This window comes from Bubalus kerabau, chromosome 5 (assembly GCF_029407905.1).
Source record: "Bubalus kerabau isolate K-KA32 ecotype Philippines breed swamp buffalo chromosome 5, PCC_UOA_SB_1v2, whole genome shotgun sequence".
Taxonomy (NCBI): Eukaryota; Metazoa; Chordata; class Mammalia; order Artiodactyla; family Bovidae; genus Bubalus; species Bubalus kerabau.
The window spans coordinates 39,865,471-39,893,274 of record NC_073628.1 but is presented as its reverse complement, the minus strand read 5'-3'; the positions used below and the strand labels follow the sequence as shown (position 1 = coordinate 39,893,274).

Genomic DNA, 27,804 nt, shown 5'->3' with positions numbered 1-27,804 from the left:
GCGTCGTGCGAAATGAGCTAGGGGAGGGGAAATGTGCGGTAAAGGGGCGGGGCCGTTGATAACACAAGACGCGATTGGCTCGCCCTGCAACGTCATAAGCCCCGCCCCCGGCCCTTCCGCTGAACGTCCTGGCACCACCTTCTTCTCGGGATCCTACCCGGGCTTTCGCAACACCTATTTCTCAGAAGTGGGGTGGAAAAGACGGCCTCTCTCATTGGCCGATTCGTAAGGGACTGTTCGGTCATTTGTTGCCATAACAACCCATTCAGGGAGGCCAGTGGGCCCGGGGGAAGCTATTCCCGAGGCCCAACCCAACCGATTTAAGGCTAGCTCTCAGCGGCCGGCTCTTCGACCCTCCCTCCGCATCGCTCCGGCTGCTGAGGCGCTCTGTCAATCACCAGCCCTTCCGGCAGCCAGGCGGCCGCGGCGGAAAGCCAGGGCTGAACCGAGAGGGGGCGCTTGGTGCGCCCCGCCTACCCCCGGCGAGTCCTGCGACTCAGGTACTCCCGAGAGCCTGGGCGGGCCCCGCTCTCGCGGCCGACCGTCCCCTCCCAGAGCCGAGGGCCGGAGGGAAGCGCCGGCTTCACCCGGAAGCTCGGGAAGAGCCCCTAGACTCGGCCCCGGCGCGCCGCTTTCCACTGCCACAGACAAAAAACACCTCGGTTGGCTGTCTAGAGTTGAAGCCCTTGATTTAGAAGGTGTATGTGTGAGAGACAGAGAGGAAAAGAGGAAGGCTTTTCTATGAGGCATGTGGAGGAGATATTTGGGAACCCAGTCCTGAGTTCTAGGAAAGCTTTCTCACTACAGCCTCACCCAGCCCCGAGCCGATAGCCCCTTCGAAACACCCCTAGGGTTCGCAGTTTGGGTCACCTAAGAAATACTACATAAATACTTGAAAGGATCTTTTCCCAGGTTTCTAAAGTCCTATTTGGAGGCTGGAAATGACGCAAAACACAGAGCATTCAAGTGCGGAGGAGCTGCCACAGAACACAATAAATGGTGGGTTTTGTTTTCGTTGAGTCGAGATAGTAATCTAAATGTAGGCTGGAAAAAAAAATAGGTATTAATTACATAAAATGTGCATTGCCCTCAGGCTACTAGGCTCTGCAGAGGTACTTGTTCCCCAGAAGAAAACTGCTCTTAAAATGAAGTAATTCCTTTATTTGTCCTATGTAAAGTTAACATTTTCGTTTCTTTTTGTTTCTTTTTGGGGTTTTTCAGCAGCGTGATTGAGGTTTATTGATTCATAATAGCACATATTTAAAGTGTACAAGATTGTTTTGACATGTGTTTTTCATACCGCAAATGAATGAAAGCCTAGGGAGGAGAACTTATTTTTTGTTATTTGAAGCTACTAAATATTGTTGAATAAGTATTTATGAATCTCAATACCATTGTTAGTGATGATTCTTAGTTATAATAGAGTTAAAATTGAGAAACTGTCAAAGTTCCTCTTTTCTCAAGGCACATGTCCGCAGTAAAACAGCCCTTCTAATAGTTTTCCTTGTAATTTTAAAGCTGAACTTAGTTACTAAACTTTTAGTTACAGAAAATACCTTGTCTTTCCTTATTTTTTAAATCATCTTAACAACCAAGTGAACGTTTAAAAAATAAGTTTTCATAGCTCTGATTTGGCTTCTATTGTGTCCCTCCGAAGCTACATAGAGAGTAAACAGTATATGCTTAGCATATAAATCAGCAAATCTATGTACCCACAAAAGACGAGGAAAACTCAAGCGTGTTGTACAATCGTATTTAAATTACCTCCTTTACAAGAATACACTTTTACTTTATGTACTCCACGAACGAGATCATCAGTATTTTTAAATACACAAATGAATGCATGAAACTTCTCCCGTGACAGGTACAACGCCAGTTCTTTTAATGCGCTCTGCACCTACATTAAGCCCATCTCTATGCTAGGTTCATCGGTGACCATGATAGGCGCTGGGCCTGGCCCTTATCATACTTACAGCCCAATTATAATCTCATGGAATAAAATGGAAAAAGTACTACACCTGACCAGGAAACAGTGGGTTTCCCAGAGCTTTTGTAAAAAATCAAACCAACTGGTTATTGTTTCTTTCCTTTTCTTTCTTTCTTTTTTTTTTTTTTTTTGAGGAAAATAAACTCCTCCCTTGGTTCACAGTGTTTACAAGAGGACTTAACTCTTCCCCAAAAAAACCTCTGTCTTAGGAAATCAGGTACCTTTTTGATGTAAATGATGTCATCAGACTAAAATGTATATACTAAACATAGAACGGAGAAGGCAATGGCACCCCACTCCAGTACTCTAGCCTGGAAAATCCCATGGACGGAGGAGCCTGCTAGGTTGCAGTCCATGGGGTTGCTAAGAGTCGGACACGGCTGAGCGACTTCCCTTTCGCTTTTCACTTGCATGCATTGGAGAAGGAAATGGCAACCCACTCCAGTGTTCTTGGCTGGAGAATCCCAGGGACGGAGGAGCCTGGTGGGCTGCCGTCTATGGGGTTGCACAGAGTTGGACACAACTGAAGCGACTTAGCAGTGGCAGTAAACATAAAAAGTCAAAAGGAAATACGGGAATAAGAATTAAAAAGCAACCCCTTTATAAACAGATAATTAGCACTTCCAGCAGGTGAAATATTATCTTTAACATGTGAATCCAGTTTGTATAAATAATATGCAGGGATAATATTTACAGTATATATATATATACATGAGTATATGTATGTGTGTGTGTGTGTGTGTATGTTAGTTGCTCAGTCATGTCCAACTCTTTGCAACCCCGTGGACTGCAGTCTACCAGGCTCCTCTGTCCATAGGATTCTACAGACAAGAATACTGGAGTAGGTAGCCATTCCCTTCTCTAGGGAATCTTCCCGACCCAGGGATCGAACCCAGGTCTCCTACATTGCAGGCAGATTTCTTTACTGTCTGAGCACCGGGGAAAGCCCCATGTGTATGTATATATGTAAAATATTTGCATATTTTAAATATATATATGTATATGATTGCTCAAGGGCTTCCCCATTGGCTCAGTAGTAAAGAAGCCACCTGCAGTGCAGGAGATACAGGAGATGCGGGTTTGATCCTTGGATCAGAAGATCCCCTGGAAAAGGGCATGGCAACTTACTCCAGTATTCTTGCTTGGAGAATCCCATGGACAGAGGAGCCTGGGCAGGCTATAGTCCATAGGGTCGCAAAGCGTCAGAGGTGACTGAAGCAACTTATCACATGACTGCTGAAAACATGAAGAAAATTTGTATCCACTTAAACATTCTTTGTTATTTAGACATTTTACAATCACAAAAGTAATGCATGCTTATTCTTAAGAATTCAAGTACAAATATATAAATAAAAAATGAGGGACTTCCTTGGTAGTCTAATGGCTAAGACTCCACACTCCCAAGGCAGGAAGCTGGGGTGCGATCCCTGGTCAGAAAACTAGATTCCCACATGCCACAGCTAAGACTCTGAATGCTACAACGAAAGATCTTGAATGATGCAACTAAGATGGAAGATCCTGAGTGGTGCAACTGAGACCCAGTGTGGCCAAATAATTAAATATTAAAAAATGAAAGAAAGTTCCACTTTCTGCCCTTGGCCACAAGATAATTACTGTTCAGTATATAATGTATTTTCCATGCCTTTTTCAATGAACGTATGCATAAATATGATATGTACAGCATATTATATTTGATCTTGACAAAAATGGGTCCATTACTTTTCAAACTCAAAATATAATGGACATCCTTTCATGAGCAGACCTAAAACTATGTAACTCAAAGTATTTGTTTTTAAAGTTTATGGCTTAGAAATATAGCTCTCAAGAATAAAGCAATTCTGGTATTTCTAAACGAAGTTCTAAAACTGGCGTATAGTAAATATTCAAAGAACACTTGTTGACAGACCCAAACTTTCTGATTTCAGTTTCGCCTTGTTTGTCCACTGTTGTATTCCACTAGCTGAAATAGGCAAATACAAGGTCAGCTGAGAACCTAGGCTGAGGCTGGACTTGATGTTATGGAGTTGAGAGATAATCAGGGGGAAGAGGCTGACAATTCAAATGATGTGATCACCGTGTTCCAAAAATCAGTTCATAGTTTGGGGCCTTAGAAATTTTGCCAACACCCCTACTTTTAGCAATCTTTTCACTTGTTTGCAGAAAAATATGATGATATAATTTCTCAATTTAAGTTTTACTCCCATATATTTATTTTTAACCATTCAGCATTTCTTTCCAATTGTGCTTGAAAAAAGCAAAAGAATATGCAGCAAATATATACTAACAGAAAACCTCCAAAATGTTATTTCATAACAGATTATAGGTAGCTAGATTTTCTTGCTAAAAAGTTGATTTTTTTCATTAGTCCATTCAACATGGCCCCTGCTTTCATGGAGATAGTTACATTGTATATGTGCTCAAATGCTCAGTTGCGCCCCACTGGTTGGAACCATATGGACTGTAGCCCACCAGGCTCCTCTGTCCATGGGATTCTCCAGGCAAGAGTACTGGAGTGGAGTGCCATTTCCCTCCAGAGGATCTTCCTCACCCAGGGATCGAAGCCTCATCTCTTATGTCTCCTGCATTGGCAGGCAGATTCTTTACCACTAGCGCCACCTGGGAAGCCACATTGTGTATATGTAGTCTATATTTTTTATATAGAGAGAGAGGAAACAGAGAAAGAGTCATAGTCTGCTGAGTGAGATAAGCAATTAAACCAGCGTGACAAGAGTCTTACCATACAGTGTGACAAGATAGCAACATAAACTGTGAGTGTGAAAGAAGCATGTAAAATCAGACTGGAGTGGTCAGGTAAGCCCTCCCTGATTTGTTAACAGTTGACAGTTTTCAAAGGCATGGCATTTGGAAAAAGGCATTCCTAGCAAAAAGACAGGTAGATCCAGGTTTCGTGGGTCCCAAAACATACACAGTTTGGAGACCTTCTCAGAGAAAAAGAGTGCACTATTACACATATAAAGTTTTATGGCCTATGTTAAGTGAGGTTTTGCTGGTTTCACTGTATGTACAACCTATTTGAAGTAACCTGTTCAAACAAGGAAATAAATCTCTGAGATCTGCAACTATTTTAAAACAGATCAAAAATATATGTGTAGGAGAATTTATGAGCTAAGAGCAGTTGCAAATGGCCTTTAATGAGCTTTGAAGTATAAGAAATGGGAGTCCACTGAAGGATTTTTATTGGGGAGTGGCCAGATTTTTTGTATCAAAAGATAATTCTGTGAGTGCCAGGTCTGATTAAAAAAAAATTATTATATTTCTTTTAAATGTATTTATTTGTATTTTCAAATATATTTATAAATAATCAAAATTATTTCTTTCAAAACTCTTAGGGTTGCCTTTTTTGTGTATTTAAGAAAAAAAGTGATGCTGCTTAAACAAAGGTAACTACAGTGTAAGTTTCATGGGGTGGAAAGTAGATATACATAATGTAATTTTGACATGTAGTTTTGGTTATAAAGTTTACTCTGAGAATTATGTGAATTAGGACTTCCTTGGTTGTCCAGTGGTTAAGAATCTGCCCGCCCATTCAGGAGACATGGATTCAGTCCTATCTCAGAAGACCCCACATGCCAAGGAGCAACTAAGCCCATGGGCCACAAGTACTGAACCTGCAATTTAGAGCCCTCGAACTGCAATTTCAGTATCCCACACACCTAGAGCCCTTGCTTCCCAGCAAGAGAAGCTACTGCAAAGAGAAGCCCGCACACTGCAACTAGAGAGTAGCCCCTGCTCTGCCCATAACTAGAGAAAGCCTTCGCACATCAATGAAGACCCAGCACAGCCAAAAATAAATAAATATAGATTTTAAAAAGGAATTACGTGCTTTAGTTTTAACTGCATCACATTCTAAAATTCATTTCCCAGATTACCTGGTGGCGGAAATTCTTGTGAGTCAAAATAAAAAGCCCTGTTCTTCTTAGCACTTAAATCATTTTCTGGTGGTGATTTCTGCTCTGAGAAGCCAGTTCATCTAATTTCAGGACTGTTCTGTGCCAAGAAATAACTTGGGTTAAGGCAAGAACAGAGCCCATTATCAGGTAAGTGAATTAAACTGAAGGAGTGTGTACTGCATAGAGAAACCATAACTCAGAATAGTGGTTCAAAGCATGGAGGCTGATAAAATAGTTTTACTCCTTTCCCTGTAGCAGATTCTTAACCCAATGACTCTAAAAAAAATTATCTAACATCTTTGAACTTCTGATTTCTCATATGTAAGAGGGAATTATTGACAAGTCTTACCTTATAAGGTAATTACAAGGATGGAATGAGATGATAGATATTATTGTGGACTTTGTCCTGGTACATTGACCTAGCAATCTCACTTCTAATTCCACACAAAACCAATTTACTCACATTTGGGAAATAAAGTGTGTAGAAGACTATTCGAGCTTCCCAGGTGGTTCAGTGGGTAAAGAATCCGCTTGCAATGCAAGAGAGGCAGGAGACTCAGATTCGATACCTATGTGGGGAAGATGCCCTGAAAGAGGGCATGGCAACCCCTTCTAGTATTCTTGCCTGGAGAATCCCGTGGACAGAAGAGGCTGGTGGCTGCAAAGAGTCTGACACGACTGAAGCAACTGAGCACACGTGCAGCAGGAGGTTATTCATTCCAGTATGGCTTGAAGTAGCAACATACTGAAAACAATTGAAATGTCCATTGTCGTGGGACAGACTAAAATATGGTGAAGTGACAGTTGCTCTGCTGCTGCTGCTGCTAAGTTGCTTCAGTCGTGTCCGACTCTGTGCGACCCCATGGAATATACAGTCCATGGAATTCTCCAGGCCAGAATACTGGCGTGGGTAGACTTTCCCTTCTCCAGGGGATCTTCTCAACCCAGGGATCAAATCCAGGTCTCCCACATTGCAGGCAGATTCTTTACCAGCTGAGCCACAAAGAAAGCCCATACATCTGTGCAATAGAAGGGCAGTTCTCAAACTTTTTAATCTCAAGACCATATTACACTCTTGAAATTTTTTGAGGACCCCCAAATATCTTTAGTTTATATGGATTACATATAGTAACATTTATCATTTTAGAAATTAGAACTTAGACATAAAAAATATTTATTCATTTAATATACAATAATAAACCCTTTACATATTAATCTAAAAATATATTTTTTAAAAATTTAAATTCTTTTTGGCCATACTACAAGCACAGCTTGTGGGATTTCAGTTTCCCAACCAGGGATGGAACCTGGGTCCCTCCTCAGTGGAGGCATGGAGTTTCAACCTCTAGACCACCAGGAAATTCCCTAAACACATTTTTTTTCTTTTCTTAAAAATTTATTATTATTGAAGTATATTTGATTTATAATGATGTGTTAGTTTCAGGTGTACAGCAAAGTGATTCAGCTATATATGTATGAATATATATTCTTTCTCAGATTATTTTCCATTATAGATTAATATAATATTATTCTTTTTATTTTATATTGGAGTATAATTGATAAACAATGTGATAGTCTCCAGTTTACAACATAGTGATTCAATTATACATATATCCACTTCTTTTCAAATTCTTTTCCCATTTAGGTTGTCACATTATATTAACCAATGTTAATACTACATTGGTTTTTAAAAATCAGGGAAACACAATATACACACATAATGATGTACATGTTTGTATGTGCAGATAATATCACTGGAAGAATATACCAGAGAAACGGGTGACAGTAATTGCCCTTGGACAGGGCAACATGGGAAACAGGGTAAGAAGAAATCTTTTCACTTCATTCTCTTTTTTGCCTTTGGAACTTTCCACCTTATGAAAGTATTAATGAAAAAAATTAAATTTCTTTTTAAAGAAAACGATGATATGTATACATACTTTCCACAAGTCCTGAAAGATGCTTAATGAATTACATAAAATGTCTTTTTATTCTGAGATAAAGCCATTATTCTAAAAGTTTTTTTTTCTTCTATGTTTTATTTGATGGGAGGGCTACATCATGTGGGATATTAATTCCTCCACCAAGGACTGAACCCACACCCTCTCCAGTGCAAGTATGGAGTCTTAACTGCCGGACCACCATCAGTTCAGTTCAGTCGCTCAGTCATGTCCAACTCTTTGCGACCTGGAAGCCCCTAAAAACTCTTTGTTTTTTTAACAATAGGAAAAACATAAAACAATTAAAAATCTTGTATTCAAATACACAGTTTTATTAAGCTGCTTCAGAATTAAATACATGAAATCTAAACATCCTGATAACTGCAGTTACTTTACGTCTGTTATCAGCATCAGTTACTTTGCATCTGTTATTAGAATGATCATAACAATCATGGACATAGACAAACAAAGATCTGAAAATAATGTCAATTCAATCACACAGCAAATAAATGAGCTACCTGATCACTCAAACGAAGAAACCTAAGACAAATCAGAAAATTTCACAGAGCCAAATCATCATAAACTTTAAAAAAATTGTTTAACACTAATCATTGGCTTGAAAATGTTTTTGCTGCATATCAGTCAACATTAAACTTTTAGAGGCTTTTAACTGCAAATACTTATTTCCTCTCTCACTGATCTGTAGGTTGGATGTGGCTCTGCCAGGCTTGACAGGAATCAGTTAGGCTTGATTCCAGGCTGCTGGTTGGATTCAAGCCTATGCCACATATTTCCTCATTCTCCTTGGACCAGGGGCTACCTGGGACATGTTCTTCTCATGAAGGGTCACCGGAGTCCAGGAGAGTAAACTGAAACATAAGATGCCTCTTGAGATCTCGGCCTGCAACTGGCATACTTGTCATTTTGGCCCACATCTCATTGACCAAACCAAGTTACAAGGCAAATACATCATAGGTTGGGGTGAGGGGAGATGTCCTCTGCCTCCTCTAGTAGGAGACACTGAAAAATTATATAAGTATGTGGATGTAGAACTGTAATACAGGAAGTTCATGAAGCATGGGGAGCAGTGATTCGATCTATCATATCATTTTCAAAGAGTTCAATGTGCTCCTTAATGGCTTAAGAATAATGACTCTGGGTAGATGCAGTCCAAGATACAACACAAAATCTCTGGTCCATAAACAATCTCATCCTGCTGAACTGGTAGCCCCAGTTTCCTTGGGTTGGTAAACATAGATACAATGAAGTAAATTAAACCCATATTGGAATAATCTGTATACTTGTTGTTTTTCAGTTACTAAGTCATGTCCAACTCTTTGCAACTCCATGGACTGTAGCACACCAGGCTCCTCTGTTTTCCACTATCTCCCAGAGTTTGCTCAAATTAATGTCCACTGAGTCAGTGATGCTCACTGGCAATACTATCTGTACATATCTGGTATTTATTTGAGAGAGAAGGGAGCAAGATAGTGCAGTAGTATGAGTTTGCAGCCAATACAAGCCACCACCTTCCTCTGGCCCCAGGTTGCCTTCCTCAGCTTTCACCCTTACTGGGTATAGCAGCTCAAAGGTGCCTTTGCCAATACACACTGAATCATGAAAGACAAGAAGACCCAGCAGCAGGATTTTTGCTGAGTGTGTGGCAAGGCATGAAACCTAAGGCTGGACTAGATGACAAAGACAAGATCTTGTGGTACATAGGTCAAAACATACTACTTGAATCTTCTAATTTGCATACAATTCATCTTTCCCTCAAGACGTTTGAAACAAGAAATGAAACAAAACTAATTAAAGTTGTAAACTATCCTGGACCGCCTCAACTATTGTTTGGACCAAAGTGATCAGGTCCTTGTCCTTCATGCCTAACAGAAGAAAGGGCGTGTCTTCTAGGGGAGAGGAGGTAATATTTACTCCAGTATCTATGGTCTTTTAAAACATTGTCTGGATAACGTCAATTAAAATTAAAAGACTTGAGAAGAAACAGGGCTGCTGCTGCTGCTAAGTCGCTTCAGTCGTGTCCGACTCTGTGCGACCCCATAGACGGCAGCCCACCAAGCTCCCCCATCCCTGGGATTCTCCAGGCAAGAACACTGGAGTGGGTTGCCATTTCCTTCTCCAATGCATGGAAGTGAAAAGTGAAAGTGAAGTCGCTCAGTCGTCTCCGACTCTTAGTGACCCCATGGACCGCAGCCTACCAGGCTCCTCCATCCATGGGATTTTCCAGGCAAGAGTACTGGAGTGGGGTGCCATCGCCTTCTAAAATCAAGAGGAAAAAAAATCAATAGAAAATAGAAGCAGATCTATAGACAACCCAGATGTTGAATTAAGATGGAAGAACTTTAATATAACTACTGTAAATACATTAAAATTATTTGATGAACAGAATGAATGAAAGATAAATATTTTAAAGAAATGAATCTCTAAAAAGAACAAACAAAATGGAACTACAGACATAAAAGAAAACATGAATATTTAAATATAGCTCAGTAAATTTATAGCCATTATTTCCCAATCACCTTGATTCAATATGTGAAACATTTTGGTATAGCTGATAAGAAACACCTTGATCTGGTTAGCAACATAACACTCTAGCTCTAAAGTGTATCATTTTCTCAGCAGATTTGTTTCATTTTCTTTCTGTTGAAAAATGTTTAACCTTTTGCAAAAATTCTGTGAATGCACTCTATTTTGGACTCCTGATCGCCTATATACTGTCACCATCTAGAAAATTTCAGAGAAAGTTCTATTATAAACACAAGTAACTGTTCATTTTTAAAATTGTTTTGACATTTACAGATTAATACAGAAAAATCAACTGCCCTATGATCTTGGAGGAGCCAGGGTTTTCATATGCTTCTGTTTACTCCTTTCCTTTTAAATCAAAGGAAAATTCTGATTGTAAAACATTTTACATGGTCTTACTTTCACCATCCTTGATATATCTTTACTCTCCCTGCTACAATTCTAAGGCCTTAACAATTTCAACCTTCTCTAAGAATATCTGCCTCTGAACCAGAATTGTAACACAATGCCTCAGATAATTCATTCTATACCTTTTATGATATGCTTAAATAATTCTCATTGTTTTAAAATGAGTGGTTTTATTTAAATAAATTGAATATTATATCAATTTAAGTAATTCATTTTTAAAAACTACTGTTTGCAATTTTAGAAAATTTAGCATTCTACAGAATTTGAGACATAACCATACCGTTTTCAAACAAAAATTTGTGGTTGATTTTTAACTTATAAAATAATCTTACTATTCATAAATGCTATGCTAAGTCACTTCAGTCGTGTCCGACTCTGTGCAACCCCATAGACGGCAGCCCACCAGGCTCCCCCGTCCCTGGGATTCTCCAGGCAAGAACACTGGAGTGGGTTGCCATTTCCTTCTCCAATGCATGAAAGTGAAAAGTGAAAGTGAAGTCACTCAGTCGTGTCCGACTCTTATCGACCCCATGGACTGCAGCCTACCAGGCTCCTCCATCCATGGGATTTTCCAGGCAAGAGTACTGGAGTGGGGTGCCATTGCCTTCTCTGACTATTCATAAATATTGTTGCAATATTTAAGAGAACTGAGAGCGTGGAAAAGTTTTGCTTATAAGGTCAAACATTTAAAGTGTTTAAAATGGAATGTATTAAATTTACAAATGCAGTTTAAAGGTTTAAAGAAATGCAATTAAGTAATTGTTTGATGAAGATTTGTTTACTCAAGTGAAGTTGATTGCATATTCATTAGGCAATTTTTGACATTTTCTTGATATATAAATAAAATAATAGAAATTATTATGAGTTCAAAGACAATTTTTGAAAATTAAGTTTTTTCAGTTGTCATCTTAATATATTGAATATTAGTTTTTAAAAACTCCCATACTGATGAAGTCTTTTCTGTGTGCAAAGCTCTTGGTTAAAAATTTACATTAACAAAGTCCTTTTTAGGTAATAAAAATGGAAAGTATCTCTGATAATCTGAAATGAATATGTCATTTTCTTGTTTAAATACAATAATCAGCCTGTCACAGACCTTGGAATATACCCTTGACAGCCTCACTCACATTCTTCATTTAGCAAAGAACTCAGAAGCTGAGCAGCATAGTGTGGGTTCCCACTCTCTGTTCTTGCAGGTGGAGCCATCTTGCCAAACATCTACTGCAGAAACTTAAACCCTTCCCTGGCTGCCCATTGACCCAGCATCAAGTCCTTGATCCTGAGGTCCCACTGTCTCTGGCCTTTGCCTCCCACTGAGCTTCAGGAAGCCAGTTGACCCTGGCTCTCTAATCCGCTCCCATGTAAATAGAGCTCCAAGCATTTTCTTTCCTCAGGGCTTTGGCAATGCCATTTCCTCAGCTTGAATTGCTTCCCAGAGCATTTCCTCCCTACAACACACAAGTAGCTACTGTCACTTAACTAAGGAGGCCTTCTCTGACCCTCCAGACCAGGTTAAGGACTCCTGGTTTTATGTCTCAGAAAAAGCATGACAGAAATTATATAATATAAGGTTATTCAGAAAATATCCTGAGCCAATCCCCTCTAAAGTATATTTAGGTTGTTTATAGTGTTTGTGGCTTCTCAGGGAACACGAGTGGTAAAGAATCCACCTGATAATTCGGGAGATGTAGGTTCGATTCCTGGGTCAGAAAGATTCCCTGGAGGAGGAAATGGCACCCTACTCCAGTCTTTTTGCCTGGAGAATCTGACTGATAGAGGAGCCTGGCAGGCTACAATCCGTAGGCGCACACACAGGTTTAGCCATTATGCACAATGACCTGAATAAAACTCTGTAGACTATTAATATACTACAACAGAGCTGTTGGTGGCCCACAGATATTCCCTTGGCCTTCAATGTTTTTTACACTAAAGGATCTCTTTCTACTTCAGGCACCTGTGACTTGGCCTTAGACTTCCTAGCGGGAGGAGAGAGTCTGGATCATGCCTGGGTAGGGCATCAACACCCAGTGCTCACCATCCGATGACGGACGGGGATTTGTGGATCAGTTCAGTTCAGTTGCTTAGGTTTGTCCAACTCTTTGCAACCCCATGGACTGCAGCACGCCAGGCTTCCCTGTCCATCACCAACTTCCAGAGTTTGCTCAAACTCATGTCCGTTGAGTTGGTGATGCCATCCAACCATCTCATCCTCTGTCGTTCCCTTCTCCTCCCGCCGTCAGTCTTTCCCGGCATCAGGGTCTTTTCCAATGTGAAGAGTCAGCTCTTCACATCGGGTGGCCAAATATTGGAGTTTCAGTTTTAGCATCTGTCTTTCCAATCAACACTAAGGACTGATTTCCTTGAGGATGGACAGGTTGGATCTCCTTGCAGTCCAAGGGACTCTCAAGAGTCTTCTCCAACACCACAGTTCAAAAGCATCAGTTCTTTGGTATTCAGCTTTCTTTATGGATCAACTCTCATATCCATACATGACTACTGGAAAAACCATAGCTATGACTAGACAGACCTTTGTTGGCAAAGTACTGTCTCTGCTTTTTAACAGGCTGTCTAGCTTGGTTATAGCTTTTCTTCCAAGGAGCAAGAGTCTTTTAATTTCATGGCTGCAGTCACCATCTGCAGTGATTTTTGAGCCCAAGAAAATAAAGTCTCTCACTGTTTCCATTGTTTTCCCATCTATTTGCCATGAAGTGGCACTGGATGCCATGAAGTGGAACTGGATGCCATGATCTTAGTTTTTTGAATGTTGAGTTTTAAGCCAACTTTTTCACTCTCCTCTTTCATTTTCATCAAGAAGCTCTTTAGTTCCTCTTCGCTTTCTTCCATAAGGATGGTGTCATCTGCATATCTGAGAATATTGATATTTCTCCCGGCACTCTTGATTCCAGCTTGTGCTTCATCCAGACTGGCATTTCACATGATGTATTCTGCATAGAAGTTAAATAAGCAGGGTGACAATATACAGCCTTGACATCCTCCTTTCCCAATTTGGAACCAGTCCATTGTTCCATGTCCGGTTCTAACTGTTGCTGCTTGACCTGCATACAGATTTCCCAGGAGGCAGGTAAGGTGGTGTGGTATTCCCATCTATTGAAGAATTTTCCACAGTTTATTGTGATCCACACAGTCAAAAGCTTTGGCGTAGTCAATAAAGCAGAAGTAGATGTTTTTCTGGAACTCTCTTGCTTTTTCTATGATCCAGTGGATGTTGGCAATTTGATCTCTGGTTCCTCTGCCTTTTCTAAATCCAGCTTGAACATCTGGAAGTTCATGGTTCATGTACTGTTGAAGCCTGGCTTGGAGAATTTTGAGCATTACTTTGCTAGCATGTGAGATGAGTGCAATTGTGCGGTAGTTTGAGCATTCTTTGGCATTGCCTTTCTTTGGGATTGGAATGAAAACTGACTTTTTCCAGTCCTGTGGCCACTGCTGAGTTTTCCAACTTTGCTGGCATATTGAGTGCAGCACTTTTACAGCATCATCTTTTAGGATTTGAAATAGCTCAACTGGAATTCCATCACCTCCACTAGCTTTATTCGTAGCGATGCTTCCTAAGGCCCACTTGACTTTGCATTCCAGGAAGTCTGGCTCTAGGTGAGTGATCACACCATCATGGTTATTTGGATCATGAAGATTTTTTTTTGTACAGTTCTGTGTATTCTTGCCACCTCTTCTTAATATTGTCTGCTTCTGTTAGGTCCACACCATTTCTGTCCTTTTTGTGCCCATTTTGCATGAAATGTTCCCTTGGAATCTCTAATTTTTTTGAAGAGATCTCTAGTCTTTGCCATTGTATTGTTTTCCTCTATTTCTTTGCATTGATCACTGAGGAAGGCTTTCTTGTCTCTCCATGCTATTCTTTGGAACTCTGCATTCAAATGGGTATATCTTTCCTTTTCTCTTGCCTTTAGCTTCTCTTCTTTTCTCAGCTATTTGTAAGACCTCCTCAGACAACCATTTTGCCTTTTTGCATTTCTTTTTCTTGGGGATGATCTTGATCCCTGCATCCTGTACAATGTCATGAACCCCCGTCTGTAGTTCTTCAGGCACTCTGTCTATCAGATCTAATCCGTTGAATCTGTTTGCCACTTTCACTGTATAATTGTAAGGGATTTGATTTAGGTCATACCTGAATGGTCTAGTGGTTTTCCCTACTTTCCTCAATTTAAGTCTGAATTTTGCAGTAAGGAGTTCATGATCTGAGCCACAGTCAGCTCCTGGTCTTGTTTTTGCTGACTGTATAGAGCTTCTCCATCTTTGGCTGCAAAGAATTTGTGGATAACTACCTCAGCTTTCTTGGGTGAGACACCTCTGAATCAAATTCTGCATAGTTCCCCTGAGCAGGACTGAGCCCCAGTTACCCATGGTAGTGATCTGTTAATTAATCTTGCACCTATCCTTCCCTCTGGTCCCTCACAAGTGATTCTGGGTTCACTATCCAAATAAACTGCTTACACTCAAATCCTTGTCCCAAAAACTGTTTCAGGAGGAACTTAGCCTAAAATGTTATCATATATTTGCTTACTTGGATTCAGTCAATAATTAAAGTAGAATTATTAAAGTAGAATTATTCCTGGTGCAAGGATTAAGCATTTCAAGCTTTGATCAATAGTCTCCAAAAAAGTTGGTGTAAGGAATGCCTATTTAACTAGGACCACTTATTATAACATTTAGCAATTTTAAATTAATATATCCTGGGACTTCCCTGGTGATCCAGTGATTAAGAATCCACTTTCCAATGCAGGGGATGAGAGTTGGATCACTGGCCAGGGAACTAAGATCTCACATGCTGCAGAGCAACTAAGCCTGCCTGCCCCAACTAGAGAAGCCTGCTACTGCAACAAAGAACCAGTGCAGCCAAAATAAAATATGTAAATAAAATAATTAATGTATCCTTTATTATTTCACATTGGAATTGAGACACTTTGAGGAGTGAGGAACTATCAGCCAAATTATTTACTAGGAATTTTTTGTAACTTGTTAAGAGAACAGAGCCTTTGGAATCAAGTAAACCCAGGTTAGAATCCCATATCTACTTATTAATTTACTTGTTAATCTTACTTGTTAATTATGTGAACTTGACAAGTTATTAATATCTCAGCATCATTTTCTTTACATCTAAAATAAGCAAATAATAATGCCAATTTCATAGGTTAAGGATTAAAATGATGATATATTTCAAAAAAATAACAAGATAGTGTCTGACAAGTAGAAAAAGCCCAATAAATGGTAATTATTATTATTACTGGAAAGAAAAGACAGTAACTTAGCCAAATGTAATGCCCTATGGTACTAAGCATAGTACTTGGAACCTAGAAAACACTCAAATATTTACTGAACTACTTAATCCACAAAGTTGTTATAGAGATCAAATGACAAGATGTGTATAAAACTGTTTTGAAAACTAGAACATATCATAGACACACGGTACTGTGCCCCTTAACCAGTCAAAAGCTTTACCTTTTCTCAGACAAAAGTTGGCTAGATAGTGTCATTCTTCCTATTCTCAAAATTGATATTTTGGGGCATGTTTTAGATCTCACTGTGTAGTAAACGGCCCTTTCTGGGCTTATTCTGCCTTCAGCTATAGAGCTGTCAGGAACAACTTCTTCACTCTGGAGTCCTACTGCCAACTGTCCTGAATCAAACTCCATTAGACCCATGGGTTTGTGCCACAGGCAGTCATATTGAGGTCAGAAGTATAAAGATTGGATCTAGGTTTTTGAGACAATCCAAATTTAAAATATCCAAATATTGTAAACTGATTTTTTGGGAAACTTCCCTGGTGGTCTAGTGGGTAAGACTCCACCTTTCTACTGCAAGGGGAATGTGTTTGATCCCTGATAGGGAAACTAAAATCCCACGTGCCACATGGCACAGTCAATAAGTAAATAAATTCAAACTGATTCTTGTGAGCTGTTTTATTTTTATATAAATGTGTTATTATCAATTTATTCATTCCTTCCTTTTATTTTTATTGAACACCTAGTGTGAGAAGGCGGAGAAGGCCATGGCACCCCACTCCAGTACTCTTGCCTGGAAAATCCCATGGATGCAGGAGCCTGGTAGGCTGCCGTCCATGGGATCGCTAAGAGTCGGACACAACTGAGTGACTTCACTTTCACTTTGCACTTTCATGCATTGGAGAAGGAAATGGCAACCCACTCCAGTGTTCTTGCCTGGAGAATCCCAGGGATGGGGGAGCCTGGTGGGCTGCTGTCTATAGGGTCGCACAGAGTCAGACATGACTGAAACGACTTAGCAGCAGCAGCAGCAGCAGTGTGAGAAGGACTTTCCAGATGGCGCTAGTGGTAAAGAACCAGCCTGCCAGTGCAGGAGCCGCAGGAGACGTGGGTTTGATCCTTGGGTAAGGAAGATACCCTGGAGGAGGGCATGACAATCCACTCCAGTATCCTTGCCTGGAAAATCCCATGGGCAGTGGAGGCTGGTGGGTTAAAGTCCATGGGGTCGCAAAGAGCTGGACACGACTGCACCTACTTAGCATGCACGCACACAGTGTGAGATAAAGAAGTTGACAGTATTGAACAAAATAAACATGATCCTTGCCCTTGTGAAGCTTACGATCTTATATGAGTCGCTAGATGTGGTTTAATTTCTATGCTTTGCAAGATTTAAAGCCTGTGTCCGTATTTTTTCATTTTAAAAAATAATGTCACATTGTCTGTGAAAAGGTGCAAAGGACTATCCCCTTTCCAATAGTCCTACCAGAAAAAAGAGGAAGAATAAAGAGAATTCTACTTTAAAACCAAACACTTCACTTATCAAATAAAAATCATAACAACTTGAGAGGAAGATGTTCTTGTCTCCATTTTAAGAAGAAGTGAGACTCAGAGAGGCTAAATGTCTTGCCAAAGTCTACCACTAACAAATGCCGCTGCTAAAATTAGAACCTAGCACTGCCGGATTGCCCAGTCCAAGCTCTCTCTTCAACTCCATTCTTCTGCACATCAAGCAACCAGCTATTAAGGCAAATGAGTATCGTTGAGTGTTATGTGCCACGTTGTTTGTTGTTTAGTCGCTAAGTCATGTCCAACTGTTTTGCGGCTCCATGGACTATAGCCCAAAGGTATCCTTCCTCTGTCTGTGGGATTTCTCAGGCAAGAACACTGGAGTAGGTTGCCATTTTCTTTTCCATATGTGCCATGGGTGGGATACGAAAAAATATATATGGTTCTTAAACTCAAGGGCCTTAAATCCAATTGTGACATACCAAAAAAAAAAAAAAAAAAACCTGATGCTTACTATAATGAGTTTTAAGAAAATATACATAAATGTGCATTTGAATACTTCAAAATAGTTTCATGGATGATATATGAGTTGCCCTAAACCCTTTCAGGCATATGTGTTTCCTATGGGGCTAAAAGTAATGTCTCTGATCACATTGTATTCAAGGAGTTTTCCTGCCTTCCTTCCCTCCAAGAACGTGAGTTCCCTGAGGTCAGAAACCACCATAACCTTTGTGCTCCCATAGTCTAACACAGAACTTAATACCCAATAGATAGTAGTTTGAATAAGGTTGAATTGAATTGAGATGGCTTTTGAGAACTGGGTATCATTGGTTAATGTTTTTTTTTTTTCTTTTGGCCAGGCGGCAAGCAGGGATCTTAATTCCCCCTTCCAGGGATCAAACTCAGGCCCAAACGAAATGAGAGTGCAAAGTTTTAACCACTGGACTGCCAAGTCCCTAGAATGATTTAAGACTAATAAGAGATTAACCCCCACAAGCATTCTGGGTGGGGGGTGATAGTGAGGGCGAAGGTGAGGAAGTATATGGGAGACTGAGTATGGCAAATGTGGTAGAAATCCTCTGAATGGAGCAGGTTTGAAAACCTGAACCTCACAGCTGTTCCTGTGTTTGTCCAGGCACATATGGCCTGGAAAGGAAATCTTTAAAGTCCAAAAAACTAATCTGAGATTAGAGGCACCATAAAAGAAAAAGGTCCGTTTTTGTTCATTTGTTTTGTTTCCCCCATAAAGAGGGAAAGGTAGTTAAAACTATCACGAAAACAGAAGCGGTAGGAACACTGGAGAAATTCACAAAATGCTCACCACTTCTAACAACACAAACCCTTTGTGAGCAGCCAGCCCAGAGGAATGGAGAGGTCTAGTCTCTAGCAGCCAGTCTAGCAGCATCTCATCAGTGCTGCTAGACTGCATTCCAGGGCTGAGTTAATGATCCCATCTTTCCATTTGATCCTAACTATAGCCCTAGGTGAGGCCCATGGAAACACCTCTAAAGGTAACCAATTAGAAGGCACTTCTTTCATCTGTCATCTCCTCATGCCCCCCTCTTCCTTTCCCAAAAGTCTTTAAATCATAACAATTCCCTCTTATTAACTGAGTGGCTGGATTCTTTAGCCTGCTAAAGCAAATCAAGGTGAGACCAAAAGAACCAGAGAAACACAAAAATGAGTGTTACGTTTCTTAGGATACTCAGAGGCCCAGTTTTCAGAGGCTGAGGGGAGGGGTCTTCCAGGTGCTGGAACTCCTGTTTGGCCCAGGTTTCAAGCACACGAGACCTCAGCTTTTGGCTATTTCTTAGTGTTGAATCTTCAGGGAGCAAGGAAAGGCTTTCTTATAAATGTTCATTCTAGATGAAATTTAAATATCCCTGTGCTATGCTATGCTAAGTCGCTTCAGTCGTGTCCGACTCTGTGCGACCCCATAGACGGCAGCCCACCAGGGCCCCCCGTCCCTGGGATTCTCCAGGCAAGAACACTGGAGTGGGCTGCCATTTCCTTCTCCAATGCATGAAAGTGAAAAGTGAAAGTGAAGTTGCTCAGTCGTATCCGACTCTTAGTGATCCCATGGATTGCAGCCTAACAGGCTCCTCCGTCCATGGGATTTTCCAAGCAAGAGTACTGGAGTGGGGTGCCATTGCCTTCTCCGTAAGTATCCCTAATACTAGCTATATCTGAGGGAGAAGACTGATTCAAGATGAGGGGCCTCAAAATTTGAAAGTTGCTTCAGCTTGTGGAGGCTCTAGAAATAAGGAGAAGAGACCTAAGATAGTTATCTATCATAGCATAGTATAGTATAGTTATCTTTGTACCCAGAGGACAGGGAGGAGAGTTTTCTGGGGATTATTGTTACTTTAAAAAGGACAAACTCTGAACTTGAGCACTTTAAAAAAAAAATTTTTTTTTTTGGCCAAGCCCAACAGCATGTGGGATTTTAGTTCCCCAGCAGAACAGACCCTGCACCCACTACATTGGAAGGATGGAGTCTTAATCACTGAACCTCCAAGGAAGTCCCATGAACTTGAGCAGTTTTAAATTTGTTCTTGCATGAAGCTTACTAGTTCATTTACAAAAAGCTTTTACCCACAGTTGCTGGCTTGATCCTCATTATAGCCCTGTGAGATCATCACATCCCGATTTATCAACGAAGGTGTAGATGTTCAAAGAGGTGAAACACACTCAAAGAGGTCATTAGGTAGGAAGTTCTGGGGTTGGGACTAGAATCCAGACTGTCCTTCAGCTGATCCAATACAGTTAATTTTTCCCCCATAAATCAAGTAATACAAAAGTATTTTTAAGGTTTTATTGCAATTAGCAGAAGCAAATCACAGCCTCAGACCTGTCATCTTGCTAACAACTCAGCAAACATGTACTGCACCCAAGCATGAACCAGGAATTAGACTAAGCACTGGGAAAAACAGACATAAATAAGTCATAGACTTTACCCTCAAGGTCCAGAGTCTAGTTGGGGAGGCAGAGATGTAAAAAATTAATTGTAGTGTGGGGTGATAAGTGCTATAATTCAATTGAGAATTGGAAATACAGTTGAATAAAGGAAGATCAACTCTTCTTGTGGTGATTGAAGGATAGTGTCCCAGAGGCAGTGGTGATTAAGTTAAAACTTGAGATATAAGTAGGAGCATGACTGGTGGACAAGGGAAAAGACATTCTTGTCAGAACGAGCAGCTGGAGCAAAGGCAAGGAAGTGTGAAACAGTATGACTAAATTGTTATCATTCAATGGTGGCTCAGACAGTAAAGAATCTGCCTGCAACGTGGGAGACTTGGGTTTGATCCCTGGGTTGGGAAGATCCCCTGGAGAAGGGAATGGCAATCTACTCCAGTATTCTTGTCTGGAGAATTCATGGACAGAGGAACCTGGTGAGCTACAGTCCATGAAGTCGCAAAGAGTCCGACAGGACTGAACAATTAACGCTTTCACTTTCTTTCACGTAAGTTAATGAATACAAGCATTATACTTCCTGCTGTCACTCCTTCAACCAGCAGTTCCCACATCTGCAGTTTGCACCAGACACCATTTAACAAATATTTATTGAGCCCCTATATGGTGAACTCTGCTTTAGGGGCTGGGATACAACAAAATAAGCCGAGTCCCTGCCTTTAAAGGCTTTCCTAATGGTTCAAGTGGTAAACAATCTGCCTGCCAATACAGGAGATGCAGGTGCCATCCCTGGGTCAGGAATATCCCCTAGAGGACGAAATGGCAACCTATTCCTTTAGTTTTGCTTGGAGAATCCCACAGACAGAGGAGCCTGGCTGGCTATAGTCCACAGGATCGCAAAGAGTTGGACACAACTGAGCACACACACACACACACACACACACACACACACACACATGCCCTGCCCTTAAGAAGCCTACGTTGTAGTGGAAGGAAGCAGGCAATAAAAAAAAAAATACATTAGTGAGTGATAAGGGTTATGTAAACAGGTAGCTGCTGCTGCTGCAGCTAAGTTGCTTCAGTCGTGTCCGACTCTGTGTGACCCCATAGACAGAAGCCCACCAGGCTCCCCTCTCCCTTGGATTCTCCAGGCAAGAACACTGGACTGGGCTGCCATTTCCTTCTCCAATGCATGAAAGTGAAAAGTGAAAGTGACGTCACTCAGTCGAGTCCGACTCTTAGTGACCCCATGGACTGCAGCCTACCAGGCTCCTCCATCCATTGGATTTTCCAGGCAAGAGTATTGGACTGGGTTGCCATTGCCTTCTCTGAAACAGGTAGCTACCACAATATAAAATTTTAGTTCCAGAAATACATTATTTAGAATTTGTTCGGCTGTATGTAACAGAAAAACTTCATACAACAGAGTTTATTTCTCATGTGAAAGAGGCAGTTCAAGGCTGTTATGGCCAGTTATCAACTTATCAGAGACCCTGGTCGGTTCTAACATTCTATTCTTCCAAGTCTAGTGTGTGACTCTAACCCTCATGTTCCAAAATATATGCTAGAGCTCCAGGAATCATATCATCATTTAGAGAGCAGGGTGGAAGACTAGAGAAGGATGAGCCTTTTAGAAAGATACTGGCGTGCTGCGATTCATGGGGTCGCAAAGAGTCGGACACGACTAAGAGACTGAACTGAACTGAAGAATAATTTATAGCTTTTTATGTGCTATTTAATAGTAGTTCTTTTGCACATTTAGTTTTTTAGCATTGGGAGGTCAAGAAGTTTGGTTTTCGAATCTGTTATAAACTAAATTCTGTAAATGGAGATCTCAAGCCTCAAAAATAATATACATACCAGGAAAAAAATGTAAGAAGAATCTATACCATTTCTACTTGTTGTGACTCTGCCTAGCTACAAGGGAAACTTGAAATATAGTTTTTCAGCTGTGTAACAATAAAAATGAAGTCACTCAGTCATGTCCGACTCTTTGCGACCCCATGGACTGTAGCCTGCCAGGCTTCTCTGTGTAACAATGAACTCAGGTAAAAATGAGCATTCTGCTTCCAAAGAATGGGAAAACGAACATTAAGAAGCATAATAGTGAAGATCCCAACAGGAAACAGTTGGTGCTTTCAAAATTAGAGAAGGTGTATTTACAAACAGATTGTGTGTATGTGCCTGCTAAGTCGCTTCAGTCGTGAACAACTCTGTGACCCTATGGACCCTGCCAGGCTCTTTGTCCATGGGATTCTCCAGACAAGAATATTGGAGTGGATTACCATTCCCTTCTCCAGGGGATCTTCCTGACCTAGGGATCAAACCTGTGTCTCCTGCAGCTACCTGTACTGCAAGCAGATTCTTTGCCACTGCAGAAGCCACTCGCTTTTAGATTTCTCCCAGTGAATTCATAGGTTTGACGTTATTTTCCGGATGTTGCAAGCTGGTATCAAGACTCAGACCCCCAAGAGGTCATTCACCATTAACTGAAAAGCATTAAATGAGGAAGGCAGCTCTGAACTGGAAGAAATAGAGGGAAAGTTAGTGGTGATAAGGACCTTATTAAATTAAACATATAAGAATAATACAGAAAGACAAATATCATATGATATCACTTATATGTGGAATCTAAAAAATGATACAAATGAAATTATTTACAAAACAGATATGGCAAACTTATGGTTACCAAAGGGGAAAAGGAGGAATAAATTAGGGGTTTGGGATTAACAGATACATACTGCTATATATAAAATAAATAACCAACAAGGACCTACCATATAACACAGGGAACCTTACTCAATATCCTGTAAAAACCTTTATGGGAAAAGAATCTGAAATGGAATATATATATGTATGTGTAATTGAATCATTTTGCTATACACCTGAAACTAATACAGCACTGTAAATTAACTACATTCCAATATAAAATAAAAAAATTTTTAAAGAACAATGAATAAATGTGTATAGATTAGTATTCTTTAAAATACTTGCTTAGAAATCATGATCTAATTTTTAAACTACAAAACTTGTATGTAGTTACAATTAAAAGTTAATGCATTCTCATTAAATGAGTATTTACATTAAATCCAAAAAATACAGAAAAGAAGAAAATGATTAATTGCCTACAGACTATAAACCCAAAAGAAACACTGTTATATTTCAGTTATTCCCATTCAGTTTTTTGAGTTGGATTTCCCTGGCGGTCCACTGACTAAGACTTCCAAGTTTCCAATGCAGGGGGCTGGAGTTTGATCCCTGGTCAGGGAACTGGATCCCACCTTGCAACTAGGAGTTCGCATGTGGCAGCTAAAGCGCCCTCATGCAACAACTAAGACTTGGTGCAGCCAGATAAATTAATAATAAATTAAAAGATAAATATTTTTAAAAATAATTATAAAACCCAAACCCATCGCTTAAAAAACTGGGGGGTAGACAGCATCTTAACTGAACATCAAGAGACTTTGCCATTGTTATTTAGTAGGTAAGTTGTGTTGGACTCTTTTGTGATTCCATGGACTGCAGCCTGCCAGGCTCCTCCATCCATGGAATTTTCCAGGCAAGAATACTGGAGTGGGTTGCCATGATTTCCTCCAGGAGATCTTCCCGACCGAGGGATCAAACGATCAAACCCGCATCACTTTACGTCTCCAGCATTGGCAGGTGAGTTCTTTGCCACGAGAGCCACCTTGGAATCCCCTACTGTATAGTACAGTATATTCAATATCCTATGATTTAAAAAAAAAAAAATCCTGTGATTAACTCTAATGGAAAAGAATATTAAAAAACAATGTGTGTGTGTACAATGGCATCAGTTTGTTGTACAGTAGAATTTAACACAACACTGTAAATCAACTGTACTTCAACACAGTAAATGACATTGTTTTGGAATTTCTTTTTGAACAGACTTGAGGTTCTGTTTAAAAACATAAATTTGTGGGGATTTCCCTGGTAGTCAGGGGTTAAGAATCAGCCTTCCAATGCAGGGTATATGAGTTTGATCCCTGGCTGGGGAACTAAGATCCCACATGCCAAGGGGCAACTAAGCCTGCCCCACATGCCACAACTAGAGAAGCCTATACCAGAATGAAGAGACCGTGCACCACAAGCAAGAACCAGCGCAGCCAAAAAACAAAATGTAAATTTGTGGAACTTCTAATGGTTACATTGTTTACTTCAAGGAAAGGCAGTGTCAACAGATGAATGGATTACAAAAATGTGATAGATACATACATGGACATGAACTGGGGCAAACTCCAGGAGATAGTGAGGAACAGGGAGGCCTGGTGTGCTGCAGTCCATGGGGTTGCAAAGAGTCAGACATAACTTGGCAACCGAACAACAACAACAACAACAGATATATACAATGAAATACTATTCAGTCGTAAAAAAAGATGGCAACCCACTCCAGTACTCTTGCTTGGAAAATCCCATGGACAGAGGAGCCTGGAAGGCTGCAGTCCATGGGGTCACTGAGGGTCGGACACGACTGAGTGACTTCACTTTCACTTTGCGCTTTCATGCATTGGAGAAGGAAATGGCAACCCACTCCAGTGTTCTTGCCTGGAGAATCCCAGGGATGGGGGAGCCTGGTGGGCTGCCGTCTAAGGGGTCGCACAGAGTCGGACACAACTGAAGTGACTTAGCATAGCATAAAAAAAAAAGAATGAAATAATGCCATTTGCAGCAACATGGATAGACTTGGAGGTAATTATGCTAAGTGAAATAAGTCAGACCGAGGAAGACAAATACTGTATGATAGCACTTATATGTGAAATCTAAAAAATAAAACTAGTGAATATAACAAAAAAGAAACACACTCACAGATATAAAGAACAGACTAGTGTTTACCAGCAGGGAGAGGAAAGCAGGGAGGGGCAAATTAAGGGTAGGGTTTTAGGAGGTACAGACTACTATGCAGAAAACAAATGAGCTATGAGGACATACTGTAAAACACAGGCAATATAGCCAATATTTTATAATAACTATAGATGGAGCATGCCTTAAAAATCATGAATCACTAGGTCATACACCTGAAACATATAATATTATACATCAACCATACCTCAATAAAAAAATTTTTAAGTCACTGTCTCTAATGATTTCAATAAGAAATATCAACACTATGGTTATAAAGTATATTCCTAGCCACATCCTCAAATGTCTAAAAGAGTCACTCACAACAAAAGTTTCCCCAGCAAGATGAGCTGTTAATATTATTGAATCAGGGTTAAATACAACTGAAGCCCAGGGCTTCTACAGTTAGTCTTTCTATAGCTGTCTGAACCTTTGAAGTATTTTGGTATCGTTAAGTTGATGGATAGAGTCACAGACTGGGTAGAACAAAATATTTTCTGTCCCTTATCATGACTAAACCAGAGCTGCTGCTACCTTGGTGTCCTGGAGATTTAAAATGATCTGAATTAAGAGGAAATGTTATTGCCAGAGTTACTCCTTCATTGATTGGGAACAGAGAGTGCTTTTAAATGAGCACACCTGGATTCACACAAGTACTCAGAACTCTTGAATCCACAGGTGCTAAGGGCAGTCGTATAGATATTTCCAAGAGGAGAACAATGGAAGCATCAGTGGCTTCAGACAATTCAAAGTTCAAATCCTAAATACTTCCTGGCTAGGGTGACCTTGGGAATTGAACATTTATGAGCTCCAATTTCTCCGTCAGTATAAATTAGGTCTATAAAAGATACTTTGTAAGGTAATTGTGAGAATTAAATAAGAAAGCAAATATAAAAGGGTCTTACCAAATGATACCTCTCTGAGAGAATCTGTGGAGTCTAAAGGGACCTTCAAAAAAAGGCAACCTCTTCACATTCTAAGATATTTATTATTATAGAGTCACTGGAACTAGCCTCTTGACAGTAAAAAAAATAAAAAATACACTAGTTTTGTTCCTTTGCACCAGGCTGGGTTGGACTTTTAGCCTGTCTGCAAAGGAGTCAATTGTTTTGATCAAAGAATAGGTAAAAGGTGCTTTTCTGGGAATGTGTGATCACTACTCTCTGATTTGGTCAGAAAAGTTAGGGTAGACTTGAAGATATTTCTTTGGTTCCTACCATGTGCAAGGCATAAGTAAGAAAATTACGACACGGTGATTATAAGCATGGACACTGGTACCAGACAGCTCGGGCTTCGCCTCTTCCTAACTGTCGGGCCAGCGGGATGTTAGTTTCCTCATCTTAAAACAGTTACAAAAGTACCTGTGAAAGTTAAAGGTACTTTCACACTATTGTGAAAATTAAATTAGGTAATGTTCATAAGGGCTTCCCTGGTAGCTCAATTGGTAAAGAATCTACTTGCAATGTGGGAGACCTGGGTTTGATCCCTGGGTTTGTAAACTGCTTTTAATAGAGCGCTTGGCTCATGGTATGTGCTGTGTGTTTGATAAATTCATTTTGACTATGTTTAGTGTCTACTTCATCTATTGAGGTCTTGGCTTTTTCTACTGGATTATAAATCCCCATGGAAAGAACAAATTTAGAAAGGAAATTCACATTTCCCTTTGTGTCAGAGAATGTCCCTACACCTACCCTATGTTAGAGTGTCTGTTACATGCTTTACATACATTTAATTCCCACCTTTTGAGATAAACATTATCATTTTCTTTTTATAGATGAGGAAGCCAAAGCTGAGAGGATGGTGAATTGCCTGTGGTTGTACAGTATTGAAGACAGAATTCCAATCTAGTCTAAAGACACACCCCATAATTGCACACACACTTTAATAATTATGAGGCTATGGGGGTGGGAGGGAATCCAGAGCTTATTGCGGGATTACATCCCACTGTGATCAGTTGCTCTCTAAAGTGTTTAGTATGTTTCTGAAATAATACAAGGATGTATTGTCACTATTGGGCTTCCTTGGTGGCTCGGCAGTAAAGAATCCACCTGCAGTGCAGGAGATGTGGGTTTGATCCCTGAGTCAGGAAGATCCCCTGGAGGAGGGCATGGCAACCCACTCCAGTATTCTTGCCTGGAGAATCCCATGGACGGAGGAGCCTGGTGGGCTACAGTTCAGGGGCCACAAAGAGTTGGACACGACTCGAAGCGACTGAACACGCAGGTACGCACACTGTCAATATTGTGCCTATGGGTCATAGGCACAAAAACATTCATCCTACTCTCCCAAAGCAAACACAAATTTCTGTCAGAGCAAAACAAACAATAATTAATGGTTATATTTTCAGAAGGGGAGGGTGAAGGAGTGGAAGGGATGAAAGGGGGAAGACAGGCAAGGGGGATCGTTTGCTGACTAACAAATGCTATAAACAATTTTATGAGACTGATGAACACGAACATGCAGGAAGCATCATAAGA

General features: G+C 40.4%; 1 long non-coding RNA gene across 3 annotated transcripts; it reads left to right on the top strand.

Annotated features, from left to right (window-relative positions):
* Positions 1-256: 256 nt before the first annotated feature.
* Positions 257-27,298, top strand: LOC129652650 (uncharacterized). 3 transcript variants are annotated; one of them, XR_008714654.1, is made up of 6 exons: positions 257-500; positions 913-999; positions 5,338-5,399; positions 5,493-6,045; positions 7,644-7,719; positions 27,102-27,298. It is a non-coding gene; the product is annotated as an uncharacterized LOC129652650 (long non-coding RNA). The 3 variants fall into 3 exon arrangements; XR_008714655.1 differs by lacking the exon at positions 27,102-27,298 and having other exon boundaries at positions 5,539-6,045; positions 7,644-7,837; XR_008714653.1 differs by lacking the exon at positions 27,102-27,298 and having other exon boundaries at positions 259-500; positions 7,644-7,837.
* Positions 27,299-27,804: the final 506 nt, after the last annotated feature.